Source organism: Pleurodeles waltl, chromosome 4_2 (assembly GCF_031143425.1).
Source record: "Pleurodeles waltl isolate 20211129_DDA chromosome 4_2, aPleWal1.hap1.20221129, whole genome shotgun sequence".
Taxonomy (NCBI): domain Eukaryota; kingdom Metazoa; phylum Chordata; class Amphibia; order Caudata; family Salamandridae; genus Pleurodeles; species Pleurodeles waltl.
In genome coordinates this window covers 505,993,482-506,021,226 of record NC_090443.1, presented here as the reverse complement: position 1 = coordinate 506,021,226, position 27,745 = coordinate 505,993,482, and the positions used below count along the sequence as shown (strand labels likewise).

At 47.5% G+C, this 27,745-nt stretch overlaps 1 protein-coding gene across 7 annotated transcripts in view; it reads right to left on the bottom strand.

Moving 5' to 3' along the window:
- LOC138293019 (dimethylaniline monooxygenase [N-oxide-forming] 2-like) overlaps positions 1-27,745 on the bottom strand; it is a 284,486-nt gene that overhangs the window by 23,134 nt on the left and 233,607 nt on the right. The window lies entirely within an intron of this gene.

Here is a 27,745-nt window from a genome sequence, read left to right as displayed (position 1 = left end):
CAAGTTTGAGGTGGTCTTCACTCTTGCGTTCCACCACCTCAAATGGCCCAGTCCACTTGTCCTGGAGCGCCCTATGCTCCTCTGGTGCTATCAGCCACACTTTTTGTCCAGGATGAAACTCAACCAGAGTGGCATTCTGGTCATACCAGCGTTTCATGTCCTCCTGGCTGGCTTCCAGGTTCTCCTGTGCGAGACTCCTGAAGAGGGCAGTCTGGTTTCTCGGAGCCAGCATGCAGCTGAATACATCCTGGCGGGGTTTACTAGGAGCTTTTTCTAAAGCCTCCTTGACCAGACTTAAGGGTCCCCTCACAGGGTGGCCATAGATGAGCTCAAATGGACTAAACCCAAGTCCCTTTTGAGGAACTCCCTGTAGGCGAACAGAAGGCATGGCAAGAGGACGTCCCACTTCCACCTCAAGGGCTCTGACAGGCCCATCATCATGCCTTTCAAGGTGCAAACGATTACTTTGGGGTGGGATGGGGTGGTCAACTTGTAGGTTACCTCACACTCCTTCCACAGAGACTTCATATATGTGGATATGAAGTTGGGAACCCTGTCAGATACCACTTCCTTGGGGAACCCCATGTGGGTAAAAACCCCCATCAAAGCATGACCCACCACAGAGGAAGTGATTGATCTCAAAGGAATGGCTTCTGGGTACCGGGTGGCATGGTCCACCAAGACCAGGATAAACCTATTGCCCATGGTTGTCTTGGGATCCAGAGGCCCCACAATGTCAATACCTACCCTTCAAAAGGAATACTGACAACAGGTAAAGGTTGGAGGGGAGCCTTACATTTCCACCCACTCTTGCCACTTGACTGACAAGTCTGGCAAGACCTGCAGTGTGCATCCGAGTGCCTGCGCATTAGGGGCCAGTAAAAGTGGGTGACAAGCCTCTCAAAGGTCTTGTCCTGCCCCCAAGTGTCCAGCTAAAGGCACATCATGAGCCAACCCCAGTAGGAAGGCCCTGAAGCACTGGAGTACCACCAGCACACGGGCTAACCCAGGCTCAGGAACCTTAGGCTCACTATACAGGAGGTCATCCTCCCAATAGATCAGGTACGATCCTGGCTCCTTGGCAGCCGCCAGGTCTGCAGCCTGCTGCCGCAAACCCTCCAGAGTAGGACATGTCCTCTGTGCTGCACATAATGCCTCCCTGGTGGGCCCACCCTTCCTGCTGCCACTGCGACAGCTCAGGGACTTCACCCAGTTCAGCCAATTGTTCCCCTGTAGGCTCTGGGGCGTCACCCTAAGGCTCTGCCTTCTCCCAGACCGTGGAAACTTCTGGGGCCCGTTTCCCACGTCTCCTGCCCTTCCTCTTCTTGGCGGTCCCCTGGACCACTGTTTCAGTCTCCAGGGGCTCTTGACCACCCTGATGGGCTGCCATTGACCGGGTGGATACGCACACCCACCCAGGCAGAGCCAACATCTCCAAGTGAGACCTGTGTTCCACCTTCTTCCAAGCAATCAGGTTGTAAAGCCCCTCATACGTAGTATCCTTGCTCCCCTTCACCCAACCATCCAGTGACCTGCAAAAGGAATCAACACATTCCATCTATGTTTGGGATTCCTTCTTATAGGACCCAAACTTATCCTTGTACTGCTCAGGGGTCAGACCATACCTTGTGAGTAGAGCATCCTTCATGATAGTGTAGGTGAGATTCTGAGCATCCTCTAAGGCTGTCAGTGTGTCCCTCCTCTCTACCTCAAAGTGCTTCCACAGACCCGCCCCCCAATGAGCTTCAGGGACCAGATTCATGTGGAGAGCAGACTCATACCCCTTAAACCACTAGTATATGTCAGCCTCCCTTTTGTAATCCTTCACAAGATCTTTAGGAATGTGCACTCTCCTCTTAGGCTGCACTATGATGTGGCTGCCACCATCCCTACTAGACTGGCTCCTCTAATCCAGCTCCCTCAAGTTGAGCTCATGAGCTAACAACAACGTTTTCTCCTCCATGGCCATCCTCATTTTCTCCAGCTCCCTCTGGTGCTCCCTCTCTGCCTGTCTGTCCTGCAATTCTTCAGGGGTCAGACCCTTAGATGAGACACTGCTACCTGCCCTGGAGACCCTCTCCTTGGACATAAGAGGCCCACCGACAAAACCACTGTGTATGGAATGCTCTTCCTCCTCCTCATCCTCTGTGTGCCCTTCAGTGCACTTGGCTGTCACCCAGGCCCTAAGCACCTTTTGCAGCTCCTCCTTCTTCGATGAGCTTTTAATGGGACAGTCAAAACATTTACATAACTGCTTCAACTGAGCCTTTGTATAGCTCTCGGATTTCTCTAGGTCAAAAGCAGCTCCAACTGATGCATCTCCAGATTGGGAGATGATGAAAAGTCAATAAAAGTTTAAAGTTCCAAAAGTCAGAAAACAAGTTCCCAATGAAGTTCAGAAGTCAATCAAAGATTATCACAAAAGTGGATGTAGGGAAAAATCCAAGCGAAAGGGAAAATGCCAAAATCAGAAGACTAGTAGTATGTGGTCACGTAGTGGTCTGCACTCAAAACAGTAGTGTACACTTAGGCGGTCATTCTGACCGCGGCGGCCATTCCAACTTTCCCGCTGGGCCGGCGGGCGACCGCCAAAAGGCCGCCCCAGCGGGAAAGCCCCTGCAACGAGGAAGCCGCCACCAAATGGAGCCGGCGGAGTTGCAGGGGTGCGACGGGTGCAGTGGCACCCGTTGCGATTTTCACTGTCTGCTAAGCAGACAGTGAAAATCTTTGTGGGGCCCTATTAGGGGGCTTGCGATGCGTCATTATCACTGACGAGCGAGACCTTGCGTCGTTTCTCCTTCAGTCGAGTCGGCGTGCGTAGTTTCTTATCTCCACAAATCAAATCATTAACATTTATAAAGCGCGCTACTCACCCGTGCGGTTTTCAAGGCGCTAGGGGAAAAAGGGGGGGGGGGGTTATCGCTGCTCGAACAGCCAGGCCTTTAGGAGTCTCCGGAAAGCGGAGTGGTCCTGGGTGGTCCTGAGGCTGGTGGGGAGGGAGTTCCAGGTCTTGGCCGCCAGGAAGGAGAAAGATCTCCCACCCGCCGTGGAGCGGCGGATGCGAGGGACAGCAGCGAGTGCGAGGCCAGAGGAGCGGAGGAGGCGGGTGGGGACGTAGAAGCTGAGGAGTCTGTTGAGGTATTCCGGTCCCTTGTCGTGGAGGGCTTTGTGTGCGTGGGTGAGAAGTCGGAAGGTGATCCTTTTGCTGACTGGGAGCCAATGCAGGTGTCTCAGGTGTGCGGAGATGTGGCTGCTGCGGGGTATGTCGAGGATGAGGCGGGCCGAGGCGTTTTGAATGCGTTGCAGGCGATTTTGGAGTTTGGCTGTGGTCCCGGCGTAGAGGGTGTTGCCGTAGTCCAGGCGGCTCGTGACGAGGGCGTGGGTCACGGTTTTTCTGGTGTCGGCGGGGATCCAGCGGAAGATCTTGCGGAGCATGCGGAGGGTGAGGAAGCAGGCGGAGGACACGGCGTTGACTTGCTTGGTCATGGTGAGAAGAGGGTCCAAGATGAAGCCGAGGTTGCAGGCGTGGTCTGTGGGGGTCGGTGCGGTGCCGAGGGCCGTGGGCCACCAGGAGTCGTCCCAGGCGGACGGGGTGTTGCCGAGGATGAGGACTTCCGTTTTTTCAGAGTTCAGCTTTAGGCGGCTGAGCCTCATCCAATCTGCGACGTCCTTCATACCCTCTTGTAGGTTAGTCTTGGCGCTGGCGGGGTCCTTGGTGAGGGAGAGTATAAGTTGGGTGTCGTCGGCGTAGGAGGTGATGATGATGTCGTGCTTGCGTACGATGTTGGCGAGGGGGCTCATGTAGACATTGAAGAGTGTCGGGCTGAGTGATGAGCCTTGGGGTACGCCGCAGATGATCTCGTGGGTTCTGAGCGAAACGGAGGGAGGTAAACTCTTTGGGAACGGTTTGAGAGGAAGGAGGCGATCCAGTCCAGGGCCTGGCCTTGGATTCTGGTGGAGCGGAGGCGGGTGATTAGGGTGCAGTGACAGACGGTGTCAAAGGCAGCCGAGAGGTCGAGCAGAATGAGGGCGACTGTTTCACCGTTGTCCATCAGGGTTCTGATGTCGTCAGTGACTGAGATGAGGGCGGTTTCAGTGCTGTGGTTGGTTCGGAATCCGGTTTGTGAGGGGTCGAGCAGGTTGTTGTCTTCCAGGAAGGTGGTCAGCTGTTTGTTGACGGTCTTCTCTATTACTTTGGCTGGGAAAGGCAGAAGAGAGATGGGGCGGAAGTTTTTCAGGTCGCTCGGGTCAGCCGTAGGTTTCTTTAGTAGGGCGTTGACTTCTGCGTGTTTCCAGCATTCGGGGAAGGTAGCAGAAGAAAAAGAAGAGTTGATGACGGTCTGGAGGTGCGGGGCGATGATGTTGTCGGCTTTGTTAAAGATGAAGTGTGGGCAGGGGTCCGAAGGGGCGCCGGAGTGGATAGAGTTCATGATGGATTTGGTTTCTTCCGTGTTGATGTGGGACCAGTTGTTGAGGGTGATGGCCATGGATGCTGGTTCGGTGGTGTATGGTTGGGTCTGGTGTCCGAAGCTGTCGTGGAGGTCGCTAATCTTGCGATGGAAGAAAGTGGCGAGGGATTCGCACAGATCCTGTGAGGGCGTGACGGCGTTGGCGCTGGGGTTGGAGAACTCCTTGACGATGCTGAAGAGTTCTCTGCTGTTGTGTCTGTTTTTGGCCAGTCTGTCGGTGAAAAAGTTCCTTTTGGCAGCGCGGATTAGGTGGTGGTGTTCGCGGGTAGCGTTCTTGAGGGCGGTCATGTTGTCAGCGGTGCGGTCCTTGCGCCAGGCTTTCTCAAGGGCGCGACAAGTTTTCTTTGATTCTTTGAGGGTGTCAGAGAACCAGAGAGGTTTTTTGGTGTTGGTCTGTCGATGCGTGCGTTTGAGGGGAGCAAGGATGTCTGCGCAGTTGGAGATCCAGTTTGTGAGGTTGAGGGCTGCGTCGTTGGGGTCGGTGGTGAGGGTGGGTTGGTTGGCGGCGAGTGCGGAGAAGAGTTGCTCTTCGGGGATCTTGTTCCACTGTCGACGAGGGATGGGTTGGGTGCGGAGGTGGCGGGTCTCGCGTCGGAATGTGAAGTGGACGCAGCTGTGGTCGGTCCAGTGTAGGGCGGAGGCGTGGCTGAAGAAGATGGCGGAGAAGATGGGGTCAAGCGTGTGTCCGGCGATGTGGGTGGCGGTGTTCACCAGTTGTTTGAGGCCGAGGTTGGCGAGGTTGTCGAGCAGGGTGGTGGTGTTGGGGTCGTTGTTTGGTTCCAGATGGAAGTTGAGGTCACCTAGGAGGATGTAGTCCGGCGAGACGAGGGCGTGCAGGGAGATGAAGTCGGCGATGGCGTCGCTGAAAGGGGCGCGTGGCCCGGGAGGACGGTAGACGAGGGATCCTCTGAGGGTGGTCCTCGGATCGGTGCGAATCTGAAAATGCAGGTGTTCAGCGGCGAGAGGGGTGTCTTCGGTGGAGGTGGTGACGCTGATGGAGTCTTTGAAGACGATGGCGATACCTCCTCCTACCTGGTTGGTGCGGTCTTTTCTGGAGATCTTGTAGCCTTCGGGGATGGCGGTGGCGATGTCTGGAGCAGAGGAGGCGTTCATCCAGGTCTCTGTGATGAAGGAGACGTCCGGTGCTGTGGAGTCCAGGAGGTCTCCACAGGATATCGATACGCCGATTCAAACCGCACTCTCGGGTCAGGGCAGGCCTTGCGTCGTTTTTGCACCCCCAGCGATGTTTGCGTCAGAAATCCTTCTGCGTGATGATCTGAAAACTACGCAGCGTGGGTTGCGATCTCACCGGTCTTCGTCAGCAATGCTGCGTGTCGTTTCTCCAGCCGCGGGCATCGATCCTCTGGTCGCATTGCAGACGAGCATCGATTTTCAGCCGCAAAGCCGGCGGCGTGTCGATTTTTTAGCTGCAGAATGGAGTTGCGTCGATCTTTTCCCAGCACGACGGTCGGTGCATGGATTTCTCACTCTTGGCCTGCCAGCTTCTCCTTTCATAGTCCCAGGAACTGGATGGGCACCACTTGGCAGAGTAGGAGTCTCTCCAGAGACTCCAGGTGCTGGCAGAGAGAAGTCTTTGCTGTCCCTAAGACTTCAAACAACAGGAGGCAAGTTCTAAATCAAGCCCTTGGAGAGATCTTCACAAGAAGGAAGGCAACACAAAGTCCAGTCTTTGTCCTCTAGCACAGGCAGAAGCAGCAACTGCAGGAGGGCTCCACAAAGCACAGTCACAGGCAGGGCAGCTCTTCTTCCTCAGCTATATTGCTCTTCTCCAGGCAGAGGTTCCTCTTGTTTTCCAGAAGAGTTCTAAAGTCTGTGGTTTTGGGTGCCCTTCTTATACCCATTTTGCCCTTTGAAGTAGGCTTACTTCAAAGCAAAGTCTCTCTTGATTTTGAAATCCTGCCTTGCCCAGGCCAGGCCCCAGACACACACCAGTGGGTTGGAGACTGCATTGTGTAAGGGCAGGCACAGCCCTTTCAGGTATGAGTGACCACTCATCCCCTCCCTCCTAACACAGATGGCTCATCAGGAAATGCAGACTACAGCCCAGCTCCCTTTTGTGTCACTGTCTAGTGAGAGGTGCCACCAGCCCAACTGTCAAACTGACCCAGATAGGGAATCCATAAACAGGCAGACTCACAAAAATGGTTTAAGCAAGAAAATGTTCACTTTCAAGTGGCATTTCCAAACACACAATCTTAAAATCAACTTTACTAAAAGATTTATTTTTTAATTCTGAGCTCAGAGACCCCAAACTCCACATGTCTATCCTCTCCCAAAGGGAATCTACACTTTAATCAGATTTAAAGGTAGCCCCCATATTAACCTATGAGAGGGACAGGCCTTGCAACAGTGAAAAAATAATTTAGTAGTATTTCACTGTCAGGACATATAAAACACATTACTATATGTCCTACCTTAACCATACACTGCACCCTGCCCTTGGGGCTACCTAGGGCCTGCCTTAGGGGTGTCTTACATGTAAGAAAAGGGAAGGTTTAGGCCTGGAAAGCGGGTACACTTGCCAAGTCGAATTTACAGTTAAAACTGCACACACAGATACTGCAGTGGCAGGTCTGAGACACGATTAGAGAGCTACTTATGCGGTTGGCACAACCAGTGCTGCAGGCTCACTAATAGCATTTGATTTACAGGCACTGGGCACCTCCAGTGCACTTTACTAGGGACTTACTAGTAAATCAAATATGCCAATCATGGATAAACCAATTACATACACATTTTGTATAGCAGCACTTGCACTTTAGCACTGGTTAGCAGTGGTAAAGTGCCCAGAGTAACAAACACAGCAACAACAGAGTCCAGCACACATCAACAACATGGGAAACAGAGGCAAAAGGTTAAGGGAGATCACGCCAAGGATGAAAAGTACAACAGTACACATCAGTTTTGTTATTTTCGAGAGATAAAGACTAATGTTTAAAAAACAAAAAACCTAAAATGTACCCGTTATAGCTTACTGAAGTAACTATAACATGCAGCCTTACCATACACAGCTTATGACCAAACATATTACACCACTAATGACATGTTAAAGTACATCACTGGTGACATCACTGATGCCATCTCAAATGACATCAATGATGACATCTCTGATGACATGATTCAATCTTTGCGACAGAGTCCTATAGAGTCTGTGGACTTAAAGTAATTCAATACGCCACACCTGTGGCCAAATTTCAATTCACCTTAATGGGATCATCCATTTAAAGACTTCACCTGGCCCTCAATTTTAAGTAAAGAGGTTGACAGGTATGTGTTTGCCATTGAAAACACAACTTCTGCCAGGCCCTACAGATAGCCCTCTGTAGTTTAGTAAAATAAACTACACACATTCCTGAAAAGAGCACAACGGCATACATTGAAAGAGCCATGCTTACAATCCCAGTGTCAGATAAAAAACCTCTAAGTGGGACCCACCTACATTCTACATGATTGAACAATCTGCAGTATCTCAAACTCTTCAGCTGAGTTATGGAAATATACATCCACACCTTAAAAATGTATTTTCTACATAGAATGTATCCATAGCACACAGTATTACAACTATTTAACTTGAGCATGTGTCCAAATATTGAATAGTAGATCATCTATTTTCAACAGAAGCTTTGCCTTCTCGCACAGATTTGTTCCAAAAGGGTAAAGCTTTATGCCACGACCTAGCTAGGAAAAACCTCTGCAACCCACATCAGATGTGCTCAGCCTTTAGCTTGTTTAATATGGAGCACTGCATGTTACTCGAACTTTAGTGATTTGTAATTGGTGCACCATATAACTTTCAGCATTTACCTTAGGTGGATACAAGTAAGAACAGAATTGCATCCTTCAAAGTTTCTTGACTTCTGAAATATCCAATCTCTATTGCATCTTTCAAAAGCTTACAGGAACGCTTGTAAGATTCCAAGCACTGGTGTGTGTTGTTGTACTACTCCTTATACATAAAGCACATAGTTCACTGCCAGAATATTGGTTGATCTCGTTAATAATTTCAATATGGTTGTTATTTAAATATAATATGTGATGCCATCAATATTGTCATTTAGCATTTCATGGGTGATTTAATATGTGACCCCATACGCAGTTCATGCTGGGGCACAAGTTATAGTCAGTTCACCAAATTATAACTGCCATACTACAGTTTTGTTTTATTTTTTTTAGTTTAGCTCACCTCTCTTTCCAAACCTAAGCAGAACATCACTTCAACGTTTGTTTTTGAGTGAATATATATATATATATATATATATATATATATATATATATATATATATATATGTATATATGTCTACCAAAATATTATTATTTAGCGATAGAGAAGTTGGGTAGGCTGAGTAAACTGAGGGGGAAAAGAGGTTATGTAATTTTGCAGACATCTTTCTCTTTATCTATTTTTAGCCCATTTATTAAAAAATACATTATGCTTCAAATGACCCAACCTCCCATCGATGGTTTAACCATCTGTTTGTTTGCCTGCATTAATGCCTCAATGCTGGGGAGGGGTGGCCTGGGCTCGAGCAAGATGGAGGCTTAACCCAACTGCTCTGTGCCTGGCCCTGCAGTTTCGAAGCACAATCTGATCACCAGACACCCGAGGCAAATCCAAGGAGGCAAACTAATCACAAAGGGTTGAGATGTGGAGATCGAGGCATAGACCGGCCATCAGACCGGACTGGTCTCCTCACTGCTTCTGTGCAAGGAAAGCAACTTGGCAGCTCCCAGCAACTCCGTGCCTTGCAGATCGCACAGCAGCCAAACACATAAGCGACTGTGAGTTAGGAGGCACAATACGCTGACCCCAACAGAGGACTCTCTTGGAGAACACTTACCAGCCTGTATAGCTGCACAGAGAAATACTTGTGCCTGTGGTCCGGAGGCGCTGCTCGAGCCATGGCTACATGATCGCTCTCATCCAAGGCCGTTATCTACGGCCTACAACTCCTATCTCCACAATAGTGCAACAAATCAACATCAAAGCTCGGCAAGGAGGAGCCTCTACTGCCAGACTCCTCCATTAAACCTAAAACAGACTCCGGGGCCAGCCTCGATATGATTCTACAGCGACTCAGTGCCTTACATAACCTGGCCCAGGAAACAAAAGCAAACACAGATGCCATGCATCAAAACCTTCAAGCCCTAAGGAACGATTTTCAAAATATGGCAGGCAGAGCTACAGAAGCAGAGACATGAATTGACACACTGGAGGACTCTGCATCTTCCAAGAAGACAAGAGTGGATGCAGCCACCAAGAAGATCAAAGCACTGTTGAAAGACATCTCTGAGTTGGAGGATCAGAACTGCAGAGGTAATCAGTACATATTCAGGCTACCAGAAATGGTGGAAGATGATGCAAACTCTTGAGTTGAATTTTTGGAAACCTGGTTACCCCACACTCTGGGTATCAAATTTGATAGATCTTTGACACAGAATGGGCTCATAGAGTCCAGATGGGCAAGTCACGCTCTAGCCCTCCTAACTCACAACCTAGAGCCATGATATTTAGACCGCTACGATACTGCAATGCAGAAGCCATACTTGCACTGGAGCCAAAACCAATATTGCGTAGGACTACTCAAAGGACACAGTGACCATCAGAGAAAGCTTCTTGGCCTTCCGCCAGTCTCTCAAAGATGCCAACATTCCGTACGGATTTGCAGGCTGTTCGAAATTCTGGATCGTCGTCCATGGTAATACCCTGTTTTTCACAGATCCAGTAGAACTACAAACGTTTGTGGACTCTTCTGTTTGGGCTGCGATAAACATCTAGGGGGTCATTACGACCCTGGCGGCAAGTTGGCGGTAACACCACCAACAGGCTGGCGGTGTTCCGCCAGCTATTATGACCGTGGCGCAATAGCCATGGCCATACCGCCGGCCCCTCCCCTCTCTATTACGAGCAGGCAGCAATGTTGATGTGACTTTTCCGCTGGGCCAGCGGAAAAGTCATAATAGGGAGCCAGGAATACCGCCGCCAATGGCGGTATTCTGTCTCCCGCAGCCTCGGCGGTCTTTTTAAAAGACAGCCGAGGTTGTAATGACCCCCCTAATGTCCACATGGTTTGCTTACATCTTCTGACTCTCCTCATGTTTAGCTGCCAAGATCCCATTGGTAGAGGTCACAGTTCCTCATGAACACTTCCTGGACCATCAAATTGACTTCCTAGTCTGGTGGGCTAATGCCAAACTACGCTGTGCCACCCCACAGGGTAGCACCTAGCCCCACTGCTGGAGCTATCTTGCTCTAATTTTACGTTATCGAGCACAAATTCCTTGTTTGATACTTGAGGGCCAACCCTGATTGACCCTGTTGGAATTTCCGTAATGCACCCGTACCTTGTTACACCACACCAGATACATAGGATTTGCATGAATGTCTCATAGCATGAATGCTATATTTCTTTAGAGGGGAAATGTTTGATGTCAGGGATGGCGTTTGACCATGGAGTCCCCACTACCTGTGCTACCTACACTGGTCTTTACCGCTTATCTTGCCCTTTCGGCACTACAATGGATAACTCAAGATGCCCTGCCCAATTCAGTGAGTGAATCCTCACCACTTTCTTACACTGAACAATACCCTCAGCATATCACAAAGCTCTGCAATGCTTCTTCAGTCGCCAGCGCTGACTAACTTCATCTTGCATCCCACCACCAACCATACTCATTCTAGCCTGCAATCTTTAGGCACATCATTTATGTTTTATCTCAGTATAACTTAGGCTCCTTTTAGCGATAGAGTTCAGACACCGAATTAGCCTATATTCTTGGCGTCCCAACGGACTTTCGCTATGACCCATTTCTCATACAACCAGTACACATTAATACTCCCTTTTTCCCTTACAGCATGACCCTCTGTCTCCGATTGCTACCAACCAGCTATTCTGTAGGGCTGGGTAGCTACCCAGCCAGTTTGGGACAGGCCAGCTCATCGCTCAATGTCTCCCATGTAGAATAAGGGTGGGAGAATGCATCTTATACATAGGGTTGGGCGAAGGATGGGTAAAGGTTGGGTTTGTTGATTTTGTTTTAGCTTTACTTGTATGATTTGATAAACTGGTTCCTCTACTCTAGCTTTTAACTCTGCCTGGCCCCTCCACTCTCCCCCTCGGTTACCTAGGCCATACTTCGACCTATACACAATGCTCTACCCCAGAAGACCAAACACACTTATGGTCAAGACTTGCTGCTGCCTACTGAACAACCCAATCGAGCTCAAGCATCATCTTTACTATCATCTGCAGGTTTCTCCCCCCCCAAAACATCCACCTACTGACCGAAGAGACCACACTCTCTCACCATGGCTCTTCCCCTAAACATACTCTCTTTAAACACAAAGGGCTTAACCAACCATTGAAACATAGAGTAGTGGGAGATTACTGTAACAAACTAAAGGGGGATTTCATCCTCTTACAAGAGACCCACCTGAAATCTATTCATGACATTAAATTCTACAGGTCATTGATTGCAGACTTTGGCCTTACCCCGACCCTACACAAAAAGAACGGGGTGGGAACACTAATATTTAAAAAATCTGTTATCTCAGTCATATCACACACTCACGCCCAATCGGGCAGATGGCTCATCTCCAAGATAAATAAAGAGATCTGAATTTCTACACTCTGAATGACAAAGCTACTGATAATTGGAAGGATTTAGACAAACAGCTCTCAGACCTTCCAGACAAACTTTATCTTAGGTGGAGACTTTAATTTGCCTATGAACGGTAACCTAGACAGAATATCAATTTACAAATTTATATGCAATAAAGCATGCAAGCAAATGGAAATCTGCTGTAATAATGATAGCCTCGTAGACGTCTGGCATCTCCATAACCCTACTGGGAGCAACTACACCTTCTACTCCTCGCCCCATCATTCATTTTCATGAACAGACTATATTATGGTGAGCAACTCCCTACTCCACCTTTCTTAATCCCTGAAAATGGAACCAATAGTTATCTGTGATCACATGTGTGTGTCAATCCAATTAACACTCAATGGTCCTACCCCACCACTTTGACAGTGCAGCTTGAATAAAGATCTAGATGGCCCCAAAAATAGGACAGAGATCAAGATGGCCATTGAAAACTTCCTCAAAGAAAATCTCCCGAATTACACATCCCCTACAACCTGATGGAATGCCTTCAAAGCCACATTAAGAGGGACATTGATCCACATCTCATCGCTAAAAAACAAGGTTATATCCAACCATCTCAAGGAACTAGATTAGATTATCCAAAGACTAAATATCCAACTTAGAAATTTTAAAGGTTCATCTCTCCTACCTAAATTGCGCGCAGCACAATACAAATATAGCCATATTGTTAGACTTGGCATCCTTGGCATGGTCTCCCTTAACGTTTTGCCTCTCTTCCCCAGGTTGTCGATGTGTGCTGGACTCTGTTTTTGCTGTTCTGGGCACTTTACCACTGCTATCCAGTGCTAAAGTGCAAATGCTCCTATGTAAAATGTATGTGTAATTGGCTTTCCATGATTGGCATACTTGATTTACTAGTATGTCCCTAGTACAGTGCACTAGAGGTGCCCAGGGCCTGTAAATCAAATGCTACTACTGGGCCTGCAGCATTGGTTGTGCCACCCACATGAGTAGCCCTGTAAACATGGCTCAGACCTGCCACTGCAGTGTCTGTGTGTGCAGTTTTAAACTGCCAATTTGACTTGGCAAGTGTACCCACTTGCCAGGCCTAATCCTTCCCTTTTCATACATATAAGGCACCCCTAAGATATAGGCAGGGTGTAGTGTATGTTTAATGTAGGACGTATACTAATGTATTTTCTATTTCCTAACAGTGAAATATTGCCAAATTTAGTTTTCACTGTGCGAGGCCTATTTCTCTCATAGGTTAACATGGGGGCTGCCTTTAAATATTATTAAAGTGTAGATTCCCTTTGAAATATGGAGTTTAGGGTCTCTGAAATCACTATTTAAAAATACATCTTTTGGTAAAGGTTGTTTTTACACTGTGTGTTTGAACATGCTACTTTTAGACATTAGGCCTTTTCTTGCTTAAAACATTCTGTGACTCTGTCTGTTTGTGGATTTCCTGTCTGGGTCATTTTAACAGTTGGGCTGTTTGCACCTCTCATCTAGACAGTGACACAAGGGTAACTGGGGTGTAGCCTGCATATCCTGATGAGCCATCTTTGCTGTGAGGGAGGGGAAGAGTGGTCACTCACTCCTGAAAGGGCTGCGCCTGCCCTCAAACAATGCAGTCTCCAACCCCCTGTGTGTCTGGGGCCTGGCCTGGGCAAGGCAGGATCTTACAAACAAGAGAGACTTTCCTTTGAGGTTTGCCTACTTCAAAGGCAGAAAGGGTTATAAGTAGTGGACCCAAAACCCCTGAAAATTAGATCACTTCTGGAATCAAGAGGAACCTCTGCCAAGGAGAAGAGCTGAGGATAAGTGCTGCCTGCGACTGTGCTTTGTTGGGATATCCTGCAGTTGCTGTTTCTGCCTGTGAAAGAGGACAAAGACTGGGCTTTGTTGTGCATTCCTGCATGAGAAGAATCTCCAAGGGCTTGAACTGAGCTTGCCTCCTGTTGCTGAAGTCTCAGGACCATCAAAGACTTCCCCTGCCAGCACCTAGACTCTCTGCTGAGTCTCCTGCCCTGCCAAGTGGTACCCTATCCAGTCCTTGGGCCCTTAAAAGATGAAGTTGGCAGACAAGAACTGAAAATCCATTCACAGAATGCTGTGCGGGGAAATCATCGACACACCTTCCACAACACGGCTGATAAATGACACGCCGTCGGCTTCGTAGCTGGAATCGACGCTCCACCTGCATCGCGGCTGGGAGATCGACACTTCGTGGCTGGAGAAACGACACGCAACACCCACTTATGGAGGCTGATGATAACTCAAACCCCACGCAGCACTGTTTTCTTATACTGTGCAACCAGAGTTTTCATGCTTTGGCCCTGGGCGTCTAAGTCAGCCCAACTCTGCGTGAAGTCGAGGTGCCCCATCTTGAAATCGAAACATCGCTCTCTTGCAATGGAGAAAAAAGATGCATTGCCGACCGTAGAAGGAAACGACACACAGCCTCACTTGCCAGTAAGGAATCGACGCATCTCTGACTTTTCTGAAGCACACTCGCCTGTGCTGCTTTATCTTTGATGTTAACCAGGTATTTTGTGGAACAACAGCATTCTCACTGTTTTCTAAGGATTCAGACACATATCTTGACTTGTGTATGTTGGATTTTTGTCGCTTTGGTCTCGTTTGATTTAGATAAATATTACCAATTTTTCTAAACTGGTGTGGTGTCCATTTTGTAGTGTTTTCACTGTATTACTGTGTGTGTTGGTACAAATACTTTATACATTGCTTTTGAAATTGAGCCTGCCTGCTCGTGCCAAGCTACCAAGGGGGTGAGCAGGGGTTAACTGAGTGTGATTGTCCTTTACCCTGACTAGAGTGAGGATCCTTGCTTGGACACGGGGTAACCTGACTGCCAACCAAAGACCCCAATTCTAACACATATCCTTAGCCAAAAGGCCCAGAAATGGATTGACATGGTCAATGCGGGCAGGCGGTGCAATAGCAACAAAACTGGGAAATCACTAGCAAAATACTTAAAATACACAAAAACCAAATCCCTTATATCGGCCATAAGGAGCCCAGAAGGGGTGGTCACCACATCAACAAAAGGTACACTCGACCCCTTTAAATCATTTTATGCAACCTCTACAATTCCAACACTCCCACCTCTATAACTAAGATTATCAAATACCTTGACTCCTGCATTCTCCCCAAAATATCACAACAGGACTCCCTCGCCACCAATTAACCCATCACAGAGAACAAAATCATCCCAGCAATACTTTCCATTAAAACTGGAAAAGGCCCCAGCCCACAGATGGCTATTCAGAAAATTTTATAAAGGATTTGGCAACAAAATGAGAGGTCCCCTTTGTCGTGGGTCCATTTTAGCGCAATGCTATGGCACACTTATTTTAGCTTCGGGCCTGTGGCTGGTGCCCTCTTCCCTAGTTCATTTTCATTTATTGCTTTTATTATTTTAGCATGGCTTCATTTTAGTTGTGATGTTTTGTTATTTTTATCAGCTGCCTTTCCAAGCAGGGCTTGTTATTAGTTTCTTCTGCACGACATTCTCATCTTGTACTCTGCTCACGGCTGTATATAATAATCTACCAAGTATTGCCTATACAGAAAAGACGCATTATAACATCAGGCCAATTCCTAGAAAACAACAAGTTTTTATTATAAAAACACCACACTGTCAAAATAAGGTTAGAGGGAACATTGCAGCCAGCCATCTTATACTATACCATGTTGTTGCAGATCTGCTGAACTTGGCCTCATCGATCCAGCTACTTGGGAGGACTGCCAGCAGACCACAGGAAAACAAACCCTGCTGATTATTCAGGTAGGGTGTTGGGACTTCCTTTTAGAGACTAGTACGGGCAGACAAGAGCTAACACTACTACACTCTCCTATAGAAGCTAGAAGTATGTGTAGGGATTTTAGATTCACTATGGTGACAAGATGGTGGGACTTTTTATTTGTTTCACGTTCATGGTCACAATGAAAATTATGGTGTGTTTGATCTTCCTAATAATCACAGCTCATGCCTTTTTACATAGAATGCAATTGCTTCAATAAAATATATTAAACTTGTCCTGCATTTTTCTGTCTGTCTTACATGAGGCCATGTTCAAATGAGGGAAAGGTGTAAGATCTGTTCTATCATGACTTCCAGAGGAGTCAGAGTGTCATGCATTAAGGCTGCTACAAATCACCTTTACTTTTTAGGGTGGGTGAGGTGCAGCTAGCTAACTGAAAGGGTTAGGCAGGCAGCTGCCAAAAGGTGTAGGTTTGGCTAGACCCCCACATGCAGTGGTGCCACCACCCAAATTCAGCAGTCTCATCTTTATGGTGAGAGTCCTACGAGATGGCGTCACCAACGTTGGTTAGGCACTAGCTTTACAGATCTCTTGAGTATCTCTGTCTCTTTAAATGCTACAGCCACCCTAATCACCTTACATGGAGACATCCATGGTATTAGGGCAATATCCTCCTCAGCTAAATAGATAGTACCTAATTTAGACTGTGGGTTGCTCAAGCTTGTATCTCCCCAGATAGGTGTTTATATCTCTGAACTGACCATTTTCAAATATAGAAGACCCTCAATGGGTAGCAATTGCAGCAAACATGAGACAACCTCTCATACAACATTTATTAAATCATGGGCTCGCTGATGAGGGTGGGGAAGTTACATTCATGGTTGAGGCACACAACGCATACAGAACTGAAATTTTCAATTCCTGGATCATCTTTCCAGCAGTAGATGACAACTCACATACATTTCAGAATTACACAATTGCAAATACACCGGCACAATACAGACCATATGCATAGACATACCACTATATTTTCAAGAACGCCAAAATTGGCTTGATGGCACCCTACCACATGTTCCACAAAATTTGAGATTGGTTCCTTTAAGTAATGAAAGTCCTACATGGCCAAAAATGGCCACATATATACCACACACTAATGTAGGAAACTTACAAGTAGCGGACGTATGCCACTTATAAAATCATTTCCTAGAAATATATATAGATGCTCAATATAATTCGTAATTCTGACCTTTAACACTGCCCCAGTGTGCATTCAACAATGGATAAAGTACCCACCAGACATGAATACATTCTGTTTTGGCTAGCACAGAAAATAAGTGCACAGGAAGTAGTGTTTCCCATATGGGACCTCAAGACAAACATAGAATTCTCACAATGTGCTTGCCCTTTGGGATGGTTCCCTCAGTGGACAACTGTGCTACTTGTGGTGCAGTTTTTGCTACACTCTATACTACCGCACACGGTACACTAACACTTGCGAATCTTCTGGAACTGTTAAAACACATTCAAGATGATTACGCGGCAGCCCCAGGCCTGTACTTGGGGATGCAATTAATGGAAATTTTTGCCACAGTGTCCTACATTATATTAAGTAACTTAAAAGGGGAAGCAGTAGCATTGGCAGTTCCCCAGCGGCTCCAAGACATTCCTCAGCTGGAACAAGAATGCGACCTATCTAAGATTATCATCAAAACCTATAATAGTATAGGTAGGGATAGTCTGGGAGCTAGACCAGGTAAACCACCATTACAAGGTAAATCCAATAAGTATTCTACCAAACAAGCAGAAGAGGGGTCTAAAAAAAATGCTGGGATAAACAAAAATATAGCAAAGATAATAAAAAAGAAAGAGGAGAATTTCTGAGTTCGGAGACCTCTAAGAAATACTATAATTTTAAAAATTGGGTAGCTTTAAAATCTCCCAAAAGATATCAATATACTGATAATCACCAATCTCATTCCTTTCAGGACTCACCCGACAAACACAGTGAGAGAGAAAGGCAGTCAGAACACCACAACAAGTAAGTGAAAACAAAAAAAGATTCACAACACTCATCCAAATTTTCAATTAAACAGGAAGAGAAACTTTCACAGCAAAAAAACTAAATTCATAAAGAAAAGGGTTGCTGCAAAAAATGGCACACATAATGAGAACTTTGCTGAAGAACAGGAAATGGGCAGTGACTCTGCTAGACAGCACAGCAGAGGTCACAATAGTACGCCAGAATCTTCGAGAGCTTCTGGATGTGAGAGGGTGGGGCCAGCGGCAGATGCAGCAAGACGCAAATCGCCAAGCTCCTGCCCGGCGACCCCACATCCCTAGCAATCCTGAACAAACTCAGGCCCCAATGAGATTGGGCTTTCCAGTAACCCTCCTATAATCAACCCAGGCCCCAGCTACAGGCCCCGAAAATAATGTGAGTTCACAAAGGACGCTGTTCGACTCCCTGTTCCTAAAGGCCTCGAGTAACGGCGAGGGGTCGAAGCAAAATGGTAGCGCCCAGTGCACGGAGAAAAGGGGACGCCTACAGAACAACAGAAAACCTGCAGGTCAGAAAGAAGAACCTGTGCGAACCTAGCGACCATGCCTAACTGCCGACCGGACTATCCAGTGGGCGAGGAGTCGGAAGAGGACCGAGGTGATTGCAGGAGCTGTGAAACGGGCAGCACTCCCGCTGAGCGGCAGCAGAGACGAGGGACAGAGGTGAGGAGGCCCCCATGAGATTCCTCCCTCCGGTGCTCCCCCTGTGATCTCCCCGGGACCCTGCTGCAGGCCCTGAGGGCAGCATGAATGCACAAGGGTCACCGACTGGTTCCCTGTACCTAAGGGCCCTGAGCAACTGTGTGGGGCCCAGATGAAATGGCAGTGATGAGTGCGTGAGGAAAGGAAGGCGCCTGCAGAAGAGCGGAGGACCCGCAGACCGGATGAGGGAACCTGAAAGAGTCTGGTGACCCTTGCAGGCTGCCGACTAACCTGTCCGGTGGAAGGGGAGACGGAGGAGTACCAAGACAATTGCGGAGGCCACACGATGGACAGAGCTTCCGCAGAGCAGCAACGGAGGCAATGGACAGAGGTGAGGAGGCAAATCTAAGAGGGCGCCCTGAAGGCAAACAGTACGGAAATGTGATAAGAACAATAGAGTGCCTTTGAATGCCGGGGGAGGCTGGCTCTGCATATCCCCGGCCCTAAAACATCGAGGGGCCTGTGGACCGGGGCCCAGGAGACCAGAGGTGGCCACAGACAAATCGCATGTACCCTGTACAAGAACCCCTCATTGAGAGGAGCAACCAGCCTAGCGCAACATTGTGGGCTAGTGCCCAGAGTGCCAAGATGCTCTAAAAAGAACAAAGAAGGGGAAGGGCGCTCAATTCTGCCGAAGTAGCGTCCCTTGGGGCCTTGGATGGAGGGACTCGGAGCACACATAGACTAGAAGCCCTCCATCTGACTGGAGTAGTGCCTGAGAGGCCACCTGCCCCTAATTGCCACCATTGGAAAGATGAATAAACAAAAGGATGGAGCAGGGGGAGGAGCAGAGGGTAATGGGACGCTCTCAACGAGACTGAATACCACAACAGAAGAACCCCAGCGAGACCCCACGCTGATGGACATCTTGCAAGCCATCACAACCGCAAGAGAATCATTCGAAACCACATTAGATGCACTGGGAGTATACATTGGCATTCTCAAGGATGACCATCCGAGATTGGCCAAAAGAGTAACCACGACTGAGAAAACACTGACGGAGCTTAACCCCAAGGTAGTTTCCTTGCAGACCTGGCTAACTACAATGGAGACGAAGGTGCGCACCCTAGAACTCTGAGCAGAGGACAGTGTAATATCTGCATCGTAGGTATTCCCAAAAGAGTGGAGGGGAGAAATGCATTTTCTTACAGGGAGAGATGTCTGCAAGAAGAGATAGCACCTGAGGGACTTTCTGCCTATTACGCGCAGGAGAGGGCCCATAGGGTCCCAGCTAAGCCGCCACATCCTGGAATGCCCCCAAGGCCTATTGTAGCTCGTCTCTCACATTACCGAGATCGCAACCACATCCTGGCAAGGGCGCAAGCGAAATGTGAGATAATGGTGAACAATCATAAAATTATGATCTTCCCAGACTTTACTAAGGCCATACAGAAACAAAGAGCAACGTTCACTGAAACAAAGTCGAGACTAAGACATCTAAGGCCAATATTTATACTTTTTTAGCACCGCATTTGCACCCCTTTTTGACGCAAAAGTGGCGCAAACTTATAGAATACAATTGTATTTTGTAAGTTTGCGCCTCTTTTGCGTCAAAAAATTATGCAAATGAGGCGCTAAAAAAGAATATAAACGTGGGCCTAAATGTGAAGTATGCCATGATGTTTCCTGCCCATCTTAGATTCTCCACGGCTGAGGGGACACATTTCTTTCACTCACCCAAGGAAGTATGGGACAGGCTGGACCTCCAAGAGCAACCTGGACCTAGTCGTACACCTCTGGCAGACAACATCGCACGGAAGAAGAAAGTTAAAAAGAGAGTGCGGAACCCAACGCGGCACACCAACTAAAACAAATGCATGAAAAGATCAGCAAAGGGCAATAGCAATAATGGCTGAGATGAGCAGGAAGAGACGAGAAGGCACCAGCCGATGGCAACGGAAACAAATAGCGAGGCCTCCATACCTAGCTTAGAGGGTTCTTCGGACCATTCGGAAGATGAGATGCCCAAAATCACCCCCAAAACGGCAGATAAATGCTTTTGAGACTAACTGACAAGCACTAAGTATGATCTAGCACCTGGCGGTGGTTGGGGGCATTCTTACTCACTATCTACCCAAGTAGGGCACTGGTACGAGGGAACTAATTGCACAGCTGTTGAACATGGAGAACCTGATCTTGAGGGGACCGACCGATGAGATATTGGTGATGGATACTTACACTAACCTGGTCGGAAACTATAGGACAGAGCTGAGGAGCAGATATAAGATGACAATGATGGCAGGTAGGGGGAAGTCGGTGGGATGTTGACTGTTGATTGCAACCACCGCTTGACCTTGATTGGTGGACATCTTCGCCAATATTAAATTAAGTGTAATAGTCTGGATGAGGAGGGGCGACCCATTTGTCCTGGGGACAGGGAGTTTTGGGGATTGTTCACAGTTAGCCTGATTTGGGGAATGGGGAGTCCGGAGTCACGTCACCACACTAATTATACTAATGGAGGGCCGAGAGCTCCCAGAAGGGCGCTGGGCACAGGATAGCAGGGCTGCGATAAGAAGAGTTAAGATTACACATGGCAGACACCACAACATATAAGATAATCACTTTAAATATTAAAGGGATGCATACCATGGCTAAGCTATATAAAGTCTACTCCTATCTGCAGCGTAGAGGGGTGCAAATTGCCCTCCTACAGGAAACACACCTAACAGCCAAGGAAGGCTCAGCGCTACAGCTATGCATATGTGCGCTGATCTGGGTCCTGGGGCACTGATCTGGATATGGAGGGGGAGGAGGGGTTCCAGTTCTCTGCTGGCGTATCCAGAGTCTTGGCCCCTTTTCTAATATGCCCGGTAACACTGGGAGGGGATTACAATTGTATAGCGGATCCTATCCTGGATAGATCGCACCCACCCCTTCCAAGCACGCAGACGGAGAGTGTAGCCTGAGCCTTTTCAAAGTGGCAACTGGAATGGGGGGTGATAGACTCTTGGAGAAGGCAACATCCCACGGATAGGGATTATTCTTGCCATTCCATCATATAGGATTTGCACGTCCGATTAGATGCTATTCTATGCTCCCTGGAAATACATACTCAGGTACATAAAACTGAATTTCTGACTCATACCCTATCAGATTACAACCCACTCTTACTCTGTCTTAGATGGGGAGAAGAACGCCCAAGCATTCCGACGTGGCAAATGTGCCCAGAAACCCTGGAGGATCCAGTATTCCGAACTGCGATAGGCATGGCTATTACTCAATATTTTGAAGAAAACACAGGAACAGCCGACTTCCCCAGCAGGATGGGATGCATTTAAAACAGTAATCAGAGGAAGATGCATGTCAGAAGTGGGAGGGGTCAGGAGAACTTTACTCCAAGCGGTCTTAACAGCAGAGACTTTGCTCCTGGAGAGTGAAAAAAAACTCCCCGACCATCCGGAGCTACTCCAGGAGCTCCTCACTGTAAAGGAAAGCGTAGCAGTTAAGGTTGGAAAATTACATTGTTTTGACTACCGAAACTATATGATGCGGGCCCACGCTGAAAGAGACAGTACGGGCATGCTATTAGCTTGGTGGGTGAATCCCACCAAGCGAGGATCAGTTATTGTAGAACCTGAAGCAGAAGATGGCTCGAGACAATACAGACAAAAAGAGATTAATACAATATTCCGAGAGTACTATGCACAGCTCTATATAGCACGTGCAGGACTCCCAATGACGGAACTAAGGGAGTTATTGGACACCCTACAATTACTACGATTGCCCCCAGAGCATATAGAGGCATTAGGAGTTGAAATCTCAATCCAGGAAGTTCGGGCAGCAATTAAAAGCATGGCCCAAAATAAGACTGATGGAATCCCTATTGAGTTTTATGACACCTATAGAGAAACACTAGTTCCTAGACTGACCAATATGCTTAACATGGCCAAGACAATTTGTATACTACTACAATCTACCAGAGATGCCCTAATTGTTCCCTTGTTAAAACCAGGCAAAGAGCCCCATGATAAACACGCTGATACGCCACTCTCAATGTTAAATACGGATTATAAGATCTTAGGCAGGATCTTGGTGACGGGCCTGCTGCCTCATATGACTCTACGGATCCACGCAGATCAATCAGGATTTATCCCAGGGAGAAGGACAGCACATAACATATGGCGCCTCTGTGCAGTTCTGAGGGCCACTACATCCGGTAGGCAGACAGCAGCAGTCCTAACAGTAGACACAGAAAAGGCCTTTGACAGCCTGGAATGGCCCTTTTTATATGAAGTGATGGAAAATGTGGGGCTAGGGGAGGCATTCATTTCCTGGACCCGTTTACTTTATATGGACCTGACAGCTAGAGTCCGAACAGGATGACAAAATATCTTGGGATTACAGGGTGGAGAAGGGCATTAGACAATTTGCATTAGCCCTAGCACCCTTGGCATGCTGGGCCAGAGGAGGGACGATGTACTGATGATTGGAGGTGGATAACAAAGAGCACTATATTGCATTATATGCAGATGATATGCTCCTTTTCCTTCGGAATGCCCAGAGAGATCTCCCAGGAGCGCAAAATATGTTTAAGCAATATGGCTTCTTGTCAGGACTTCAGGTAAACTGGAACAAATCCAGTCTGTTCCCAGTACAGGCAGATGGCATACTCCTGGATGAGCTAGGACCCTTGCCCTGGCAATCTCGTTCCCTTACTTATCTAGGGGTCCACATATACCACCGCACAGATGATCTGCTAGATGGTAATCTGGGTAGGGCCATGAGAGGCCTGAAGACAAGTATCTTGTTCTGGTCCACACTACTGATTTCTGTAGCAGGGAGAGTGGCTCTTCTAAAAATGGTGGCACTTCCTATGTTGCTATACTCTTTTACAACATTGCCCCTATGGGTTCCTAGGGCATACTTCAGAGAAATTGATAAGATAATAATGGGATTCATATGGGGTTCTGGCGCCGCCAAGTAGCTCTGACCACACTGCAGAGACCGACAACGGAGGGAGGTATGACAGTCCCAGAGTTTGAGGCATACTATCTGGCAGACCAGCTGCAATGGTTTACACAATGGGTAGCAGGTAGAAGAACACCGGGAGGATCACTCCCCATATTGGTCCCTGACCCAGCAGCTTTGTGTAGAGTGATTCTACGGCTCCCAGGCACTGATAGAAGAAACAAACCTGAATTCCAGGTTACACAACATTGCTAGGAAAGACACCTCTGAAAAATACCTATAAAGATCCCATACTCTCCAAACATCCCGATAGGTTTTTGGAGGAACTTCTACATGGAGGATCTTGGAGAAAGTTGAGGTCATGGAAGGAAGCAGGAGCGACTGAGATGAGAGCACTCTATGATAACAGAGCGCTCCTTGCGTTCGAGGAAATTATGGCCCAGCATGAATTGCCAAGAAGTCACTTTCTTTTACATACGGCAGTTACGGAAGATATTAAATGACACTGGAAAGCTAGGATAGAGGAACCACACCAATCAATTAGTTGTCAATATCTAGTGATGACATCAGAGACGATCAAAGCCGTAACCTGAATATTTGGGAGACTAAGAAGGGAAGCAATGAAGCCACTGGATGGCCTGAAAAATAAGTGGGAAACAGACCTTGGTAAGACGACTGGGGACAAGGACTGTGAAAACATCCACTATAATACAGTGAAGGCCACAATGTCCGGTTTAAGCTAATTAATTTCTATATATATTTTATAGAGCATACCTTACACCAGAGAAAATTAATAATATGTATCACATAAACACAGCTAAATGCGCTTATTGTAAGGAAGTAAGCGCCACATTTTTTCATATGCTCTGGGGGTGCCCTGCGCTGGGGGGGATTTAGAAGGGAATCACATAAACAGTCTTTACTGTTATAGAAAAAGAGGTCCCATGTTCGACGGACCGATGCTTGCTGAGCTGGTTCTCACACACATCTAAAAATAAGACCACTAGCCGATTCCAAGACTTAGCCTATGTGCTCAGAAAAAGGGAAATAACCAGAAACTGGAAGGGCAGAGGGGGTCCTCGCATAGCCATTTGGAAGACATAATTCACCGAATGGGCGGGATACTAATAAGATGACTCAGAGAGGCCAAGAGGGGACGTACTTCACTCGAGGGAGTACGGGCATGAGAGGCCTTAACAGATGCCCTCAAAGATTAGCAAATCTGAGGAGCAGAAACCTCATTTGGGTGGAGTGGGAGATGGACCACAACAGAAAGAATGGTGGGGCTCATCTTCGAGGGTGGGGAACATCCCGTAAAAGAAAGCCGAAGAACTGCCAGGACCACACACCACCTGCAACTACCACAGATTGCAGAAATCCCTGTGCCTTAACACCAAGAATCAAGTGGAACAAGACGCATGCCTGGTGTAGTGACTAGGGAATTCCCAAAGAACGGGTGGGGGAAGTACAGAGTTTAACCATTATGAAGTTTGAGAAATAAGACACTGACTACTTGATAACACTAGAAGAGGAAATCAGGAGAGGGCGGTTGCACTATATTGTAGATTACTTATAGGAGCTATCTGGATTTGATAGGAGGCACTATAGACCCTCTCGAAAATACTCCTGACGACAAACTGTTGTTTTAATAATGTACTGCATGTAAATATTGATGCAAAAAATGCAATAAACTTCTGTTTAAAAAAAAGAGCTTCTGGATGTGACAGCAACTAATGACTTTCTTGAAGTTGAAACTGCGGACAGGCGTGTCTCCCCACCCGAGAGGGTTTATAAAGTAAAAAATCAAATTGAGGGAGACATAATAGAGCGCACTATTAAAGGTATATTTTGAGGAAGATTAATGCTTAGTTATGACATCCCTCTGGCAGGAAAGGATTGGCCACCTGAATTTGTCCGTAATCTCCCACAAGGAGAAGATGTAATGTTGCCTTCTTTCTCAGTCCTTGTTCCAGGTGTGCTAAAAGAAGCTTATGCCATAGATTGGACATTGGTGCAGGATCCAGTGCTGTACCACAACCATATAGGGGGGGGTAGACATTCCCCCTACCACGTTACACCAATTAGAGCAACTCCACAGTTCCACCAGCAAAACCCATTTAAAAATAAGGCTAAAGCTCCAGTGAGAGAAATACTCTAAAAAATCGAGTACAAGGGAGTAACTGAACCCCGTGTATCATCAATGAATAACCCTTGTTTCAAGTAGCTAAGCCGGACCATTCCTATAGAATAGTCTTAGATTACAGACATCTTAACAGTCATACATGCACATATGCAATATAAAATGCACATGGCACAGCACTTATTAGCAACTTAGGCCCTGATTTATACTTTTTGACGCAAACCTACGATAGCGTAGGTTTGCGTCAAAAAGTATACCGCCCGCTAGCACCATTCCTGGACGCCAGCCGGGCATCATATTTAAGGAATGACGTTAGCCGGCGGTAATGCCCGATTAGCGTCAAAATAAATTACGTTAACCAGGTGGGGGAGGCGTCGGGGAAACAGGAGGTTGTGCGTCAAAGAATGGCGCTAGTCAAGTTAGAGTCAAAAAATGTATCTAACTGACCAGCGTCATTTTTTTGACACACAACCCCCATGGACATGACTCCTGTCTTAGTAAAGACAGGAGTCATGTCCCCCAGCCCCATGGCCATGCCCAGGGGACTTATGTGCCATGGGCATGGCCATTGGGCACAGTGCCAGGTAGGGGGGCCCAAGTTAGGCCCCCTATGGCACTTCAAAAAAATATATATATACTTACCTGTACTTACCTTTACTTATCCAAGATGGGGTCCCTCATCCTCCACTGTCCCTCTGGTGTGGGTGGGGGTGTCCCTGGGGCATGGGGAGGGCACCTGTGGACTCATTCCATAGAGTCCCACCATGGAAATGAGCCCACAGGTCCCGTAACTCCTGCCCTGACCCAGGTGTTAAATAATGGCGCTAAGCAGACTTAGCGCCATTATTTAGGCCTGCCTACCTCCTGTGCACCATTTTTGCACAGGAGGATAAATCAGGCGCTAGGGCCTTAGAGTAATTTTTTGCCCAGGAACGCCTACCTTGCATCTCATTGACGCAAGGTAGGTTTTCACGGTAAAAAAATTACGCCAACTTCATAACTTTGGTGCTAGACGAGTATAGCGCCAAAGTATAAATATGGAGTTATGTTTGCGCCGGATTTGCGTAAAAAACAAATGATGCAAATCCAGTGCAAACTAAGTATAAATATGCCCCCTAGTGCGCAATAAATATAAAACAACCTTTGATATTTCCATAGTTTTTCTATCAAAATCTAACATGTGAAAGTAGGGATTTGAGTGCCTTCAGTGTGCTTGGCTATTTTGCTGCCTCCCTCAAGGGTATAAGAACAGTCCAGGACTGTTCTCAGCCCGTGTAACATCAATATTACATGATACTGATCCCAAGGCCCTGTCCTATGTAGATGGCATCTACCTCACAGATGAGGACCTCAGAACACACCTAGTAAGTGTGGATCGCATTGTTATGAGATTTGCCAACATGGGCTACAAATTTAGGGGGTCATTATGAACATGGCGATAAACACCGTTTCCCGCCGTTGCAACGGTGAACGGAAACCCGCCATATAGAGATGCAAAAATAAGAATCCTCCAAACATTTTCCTGCCACCAGTCACCGCCAGGGCCTTGTTGGCGAAAATGCTGGACATCCCACCCCGCCACTGCTGAGCACACAAATTTCCCACCCTCCAAATAATGAAGCACAAATCACTGCAGCGGTCAGTGGAAGTCGAACGACCATTGGCGGTACAGACCGCCACGGCCAGCAATGTGACCCAACAGTAAAAAAAAGCACACATTGGCAAGTTAGAAACCCACACACCTGACACACATCCACAACACTATAAAACACTCACAGGCACTCCCCACAATCCTTTGCATCGCCAATAGGACAACTGAGACTGAGAACTCCACAAGCACACACTGAACGCCACAACACACAAATCACACCACACAACAGCACCTTCACCTAGATCCACACAACACACCACCTACAACACACACCATGGCACCCCCCAAGCACCCATGCTTCACAGAAAGGGAGCTAAGGACCATGGTGGACAAGATACTGGAGGTCGAGCCACAATTATTCGGGGCACAGGTCCAGCACACACCCATCGCCAGGAAG